We start from the raw sequence: 5274 nt of genomic DNA on the forward strand, positions 1-5274 counted from the left end.
TTCAAGTCCCTGTGGATACGATAATCTTTTATATTGCTTGCGACATTTCCGTACACTTGCGGAGAGCGAACAAATTTTTTGCGTCGTTGCCGGGGACTGCGCTATAACATTAGGAATTATCAATTGAGTTAGACTAGACATAACTTTTCTTTTCATTTGCATAGTTGTAATCTAACTTTTAGAATTCTATTTTCATAAGTTTTTCCTTTCTTGAATAGCATTCTTGACAAAAAATTTTTTGTTGCAATTCTAATTCTAATTCTAACTTTGCATTCTTGATTTCTAACACTCTAATCTAACTTTTCTCTGTTTTCTCTTTTAATCTAGTTTCTTTCTTCTTTTCTTTTGTAAACATATCTTGCAATCTTTAGCATATGAATTATTCTAGACATTTTTCTTTTTTCCTTTTATCTTTTCTTTCTTGTTTTCATTATGCACTTTCTTTCTTGCAATTTAAATTCTGCATTTTCTTTCTTGCTTTCATATTGCATTTTATTTCTTGTCTTTGATTCTTCATTTTATAATTTTTTCTTGAATATCCATGAGTACTAACATGTCAAGCAAGCCCATGAGAAATTTTTCTATACCCTTTTCTGCAAGATTTTTATCTCCCATTGTGCAACCTCAAATTGAAGCAGAAAGTTTCCAAGTAGACCCAGAGATAATTTTCATGATACAAGGTCACAAATTTGGAGGAGAAGTATCAGAAAGTCCTTATCTGCATCTTGAAACATTTTTAGAGATTTGTGATTTGGTGAAATGTGAAGGAGTATCAGCAGATGTAGTTCTATTGATGACATTTCCTTTTAGTATCAAAGATAAAGCAAGGACTTGGTTATATTCTCTCTGTCCTCAAAGCATCACAAGTTGGGAACAATTGGAGAAGCAATTTCTGAATCATTTTTCCCTCCAAGTAGAACAGTGTATATGAGGAATTGCATAACAAATTTTGCTCAGGTATATGGAGAATCATTATTTGAAGCATGTGATAGATTCAAGAGTCTTCAAAGACAGTGCCCGCATCATGGTTTTGAAAAATGGTTGATTTTGCACATATTCTATGGGGGAATTTCTTTCTCAGACAAGAGTTTATTAGATTCATCAGCTGGAGGTTCTTTTATGGAGAAAAGTGTAGATGAAGCTTATTCATTAATTGATCAAGTGACATTGAACTTCCATGAATGGTCGAACAAAAGTTGGATGGAATCTCCCTCAGATATTCAAGAAGTGCAAGCCATAAATGTAAGAGAGTCTGTCAAACAAAATGAAGTTCAACCACCTAAAAATGTTGAAATTCACAAGTCACAGAGTGAGGAGTTCAAACATTTGGGGGCAAAGCTTGATAGTATTGTTTCAAAATGGTTTAAAGAAGATCCCCCTCCTACACAGTCAAGATCTAATGAAAAGCGTGATGATGTTGGGTTGAGAAGTGGCAAAAATCATGAAGAATGACATGTTTAGAATTGAGGAGAAGAATAATAGAAGATCACAAGAACTCAGTTCCATTTCTCTAGAAAGTTCTCAAAGGTCACAAGTACCTTTCCCTCAACGATTAATCACACCAACACTAGATAAGCAAGTTGGACCTCCTCCAAAAGCTCAAAGGGAATTTGGGAAAAAGGAAGTTCAGTCTTTCCCAGGACCTTCACTAAGGGTTCCTTTTCCACAAAGGTTAGTGGGGGTCAATGAAAATAAAGACTTCGGCAAATCCTGTGACACTAATATGGTTGAGTGCAGATTTTTGAATGTATATGAAGATGAGGATTTTTCATATGAGGATTTTATTGATAATGCAGTGGTAAATAAGTTTTCAGATCTACCTCAAAATTTTATAGGGTGTTATAGTGACATTGAATTTTTAGATGATGAATGTGATGTGGTAGATCAACTTAAAACTGCAAGTGAAGTTATTGATCCTCTTGTTATTGATTCTCCTATTGAGGGCATAGATGTTGGTTTATTTTTTGATGTATGTGTTGATGATGATGATATGGAAGAATGTGTAGGGAGCTGTGTTGTGGAAGCAGCATCTCAAGGATCACCACCTTTGTCCACACAACCCTTAGAGGTTGTAAGAATTAATCATGTTGTGGAACAATGTGTAGGGACTTATTTAGAGCTAGCAGAGTCTCAAGAATCACCATTATTGATATCATCAACACCTGAGCCAGAGAGAGAACCATCATTTGATTCAGGGGAAGTCACATCTACATGTTTAGAAATTTCAGGTATCTTTCAGCAAAGTAAGGTTAGTATTTCTTGTGATCTTTTCAAAAATTTTATAGAGGTACCTATCATTGACTTTGTTAGATGTGATTCAGTTTTTATTTCTTATTCTGCTTATCTTAATATGGTTATGGCTCTATCTTATCTAATATGTTTGTGGGAGATTTGTATTTTCTTTGCATGTGCAGATTTCACTTGGGCTAATAATTGGAAGCTCAATCTTAACCGTCTTCGACCACCTAAAAGAACTTCAAAGAAGACGAAGATGGAGAGAGCAATACTTCATTTTGTAATCCCTATATTGAAAGCTCTCTCCATAATAAGAGCCCTTGGTAGGAGCGTTCTAAAATATCTTACCCCTCCAAGAGCGAGATTTCGATGAATCTAATGAGGTGGTCGAGCTAATGACCTTAAACAAGCGCTTCTTGGGAAGCAACCCAAGTTCATTTTCCTTATTTTCTTTTATGTCTTTAGTTCTTTCTTTATAATAAACATGTTTCCTCTACTTAATTTTTCTTGTCTATCTTATTTTTATAGAATTCAAAGTTGTGGAGGAATGTGAGCATTGGATAGAGGAGTATTTTTAAAACATGAATGTCAACCATTTGGAGCTCATCACTTGGTAACTTCTCTAAATTTCATAAATCTTCTCCACATTGTTTTAGTTTTCATTGGGACAATGAAAAGTTTAAGTCTAGGGGGATGCATTAGATGCATTTGATTTAGTTTAGTTTTTGCATAATAAATTTTTTGTTTTTTTGCTAGTTGCATCATTCATCATATCATGATTGTTTGTTCCTTAATGCAAAATATTAGCACGTTTATTATCTAGATTCATGATGTTTTAAATGATGCTAGTAGTAAGCTTTATGTACTTCTTTTCTCTATCTTGGGTAGCATGAAATAAGCTAAGAATCATATAGAGATGAGTTTTAGTTTTGGCTTAACCCTAAGGGTCTTACCTTCACTTCACTATACTTGATGCTTGAATAGTTGATATCAAAGAAATAGTCATGATTCATCTTGTTTGCTTAGTACTTGGTTTCCATAGTGATTTCAACTTCATTTTGGTTACTGGATGAGGCTCAAATCATGTAAGCTCATTTTAAAAAAAATCAAAATATCCCAACATTTGTGCTAAAAGTACATTTGTGAATAAGTTTTGCACAATGCAAACACTTATGAAAAAAAATGGAAAAAAATGAATAAGAGATATAAAAAAACAGTTGTCATGAGTGGAATCTAGCAAGTCACCCCTTTGAGACCGAGTTAGGTTACTGGGGAAATGACTGCTTAGCTTCTCTTGAGATTGAGCATGCCTTTGAGACCTTGGGTTGATTGAGAAATATGAACCAAGTGTGTGGTAAGTAAGTGTCTATCACTGGTTACTTGTCTATCACTGGAAACATTAGGAATTCAAATTTGATGACGACTTGACTAGGACATAGATTGAAACTTGAAGGGTTTTAAGTACTTTTTGCACTGAGCACAAGATACTTATGCTTGAGCCATACTTGACTTTGTTTTCATGATCATGCTTGTTAGTGAAACTTTTTGATAGAGTTAGGAAAGTACATTAGGGTTTATGAATGTGTTGTAGAACATATGAATGTAGATTGCAGCATTTTGCTTGAGGACAAGCAAATGTTTAAGTCTGGTTGTGTGATGTGCATAGATTATATATACTTTTATGCATGCTTTGACGCACATCTACTTGTATTTCATTAGCATAATCTATGTTTATTGCACTCTATTTCATTATGTCATACTTCCATCATATTTTGTTCGGAGATCTACTGTTTGCTTGTTTTGATTGATAGGATGTAATTTGGAGCAAAAACGGAGCTTAAATGAAGTCTAGAGTTTTCAGAGTGTCACGGGCATGCAAAAATATAGTTTTCCCAAGTTTAGGCCATGTGGAGACCACACCCCCATGTCAAGGCCGTGTAGGGGGCGTGCTAAGGCCGTGTGAACTTCACACGTCCGTCTGAAGGCCGTGTGAACATCACACGGCCGTGTGAAAATTCAGCACTGCAGACCAAAAGTAAAATGATCATAACATTCTGTTTGGTTGGAGTTATGAGCCGTTCTAGATATCAAAATGTAGATAACTTCATGGTCTACAACTCTTATGAAGACTTCAACCAGAGAAAACTACGTCCTGAAGGTCTAAAATGTGTTTCTATGAGACATGGCCTTGGCACACGGCCGTGTGGAATTCCTGCATTGCACACCAAGAGTAAAACAGGAATAACTTTGTGCTCCGTTGGTGTTTTGGGCTGTTCTTTGAACCAATTTGTATTTAACTTCAATATCTACAACTTTCAAGAAGACATCAACCAGAGAAAATCCCATCTTGATGGAGTAAAAGACGTTGCAATAAGATATAGCTATGCAGGGGGTGTGTGAGCCACATGGCCATGTGATGTAAGGGGGTGTGAGCTCCACATGGCCGTGTGAGCTACATGGCCGTGTAATGTTTCCAAAGGAGAAGTATGACATGGCCGTGTGAATTCACACAGCCGTGTAACCTTAACAGAGCAGGATAAGAACATGGTCGTGTGTGGCACACAGCCGTGTAGGCCATCCAGTGTTGAAACCTTACATGGCCGTGTAGATCTACACGGCCGTGTAAAGAAAACAGAAGCAGAACATGACATGGCCGTGTGAACCACACGGCCGTGTGAAGTTGGCAGAGAGGAGAGTGGCTCTGGCCGTGTGGATCTCACACGGCCGTGCGACGGGGTCGTGTGGCGCCCAAAACTCACCTCTATATAAGCCCTTCTTCTTGATTTGAAAGGGGATCTTCTCCCTCTTGGGAGAAAGCAAGATTTAGGTCTTTCCTTCCAATCTTGGGAGGATTTCTGGGTGATCTAAAGGAGGATCTTCAACGGATTCGACTCCGGGAGCGTGGATTGGATCCGAAGACCAAGCTTCATCTTAGATAAGTTTTCTTTCTCTCCTCTTCTTGGATTGGGGATCAAGAAATGCTTGTAATCTTTATATTTTTTGGATTTCTCTGTTCGATTCATGGAGTAGATCTCTTTG

General features: G+C 36.8%; 1 non-coding gene across 1 annotated transcript; it reads right to left on the reverse strand.

Annotated features, from left to right (window-relative positions):
- Window positions 1-925: 925 nt before the first annotated feature.
- Window positions 926-1031, reverse strand: LOC122007466. Its single transcript, XR_006118962.1, has one exon. It is a non-coding gene; the product is annotated as a small nucleolar RNA R71 (small nucleolar RNA).
- Between the last annotated feature and the right edge of the window lie 4243 nt (window positions 1032-5274).

The sequence above is a fragment of the Zingiber officinale genome, chromosome 7B (assembly GCF_018446385.1).
Source record: "Zingiber officinale cultivar Zhangliang chromosome 7B, Zo_v1.1, whole genome shotgun sequence".
NCBI lineage: Eukaryota > Viridiplantae > Streptophyta > Magnoliopsida > Zingiberales > Zingiberaceae > Zingiber > Zingiber officinale.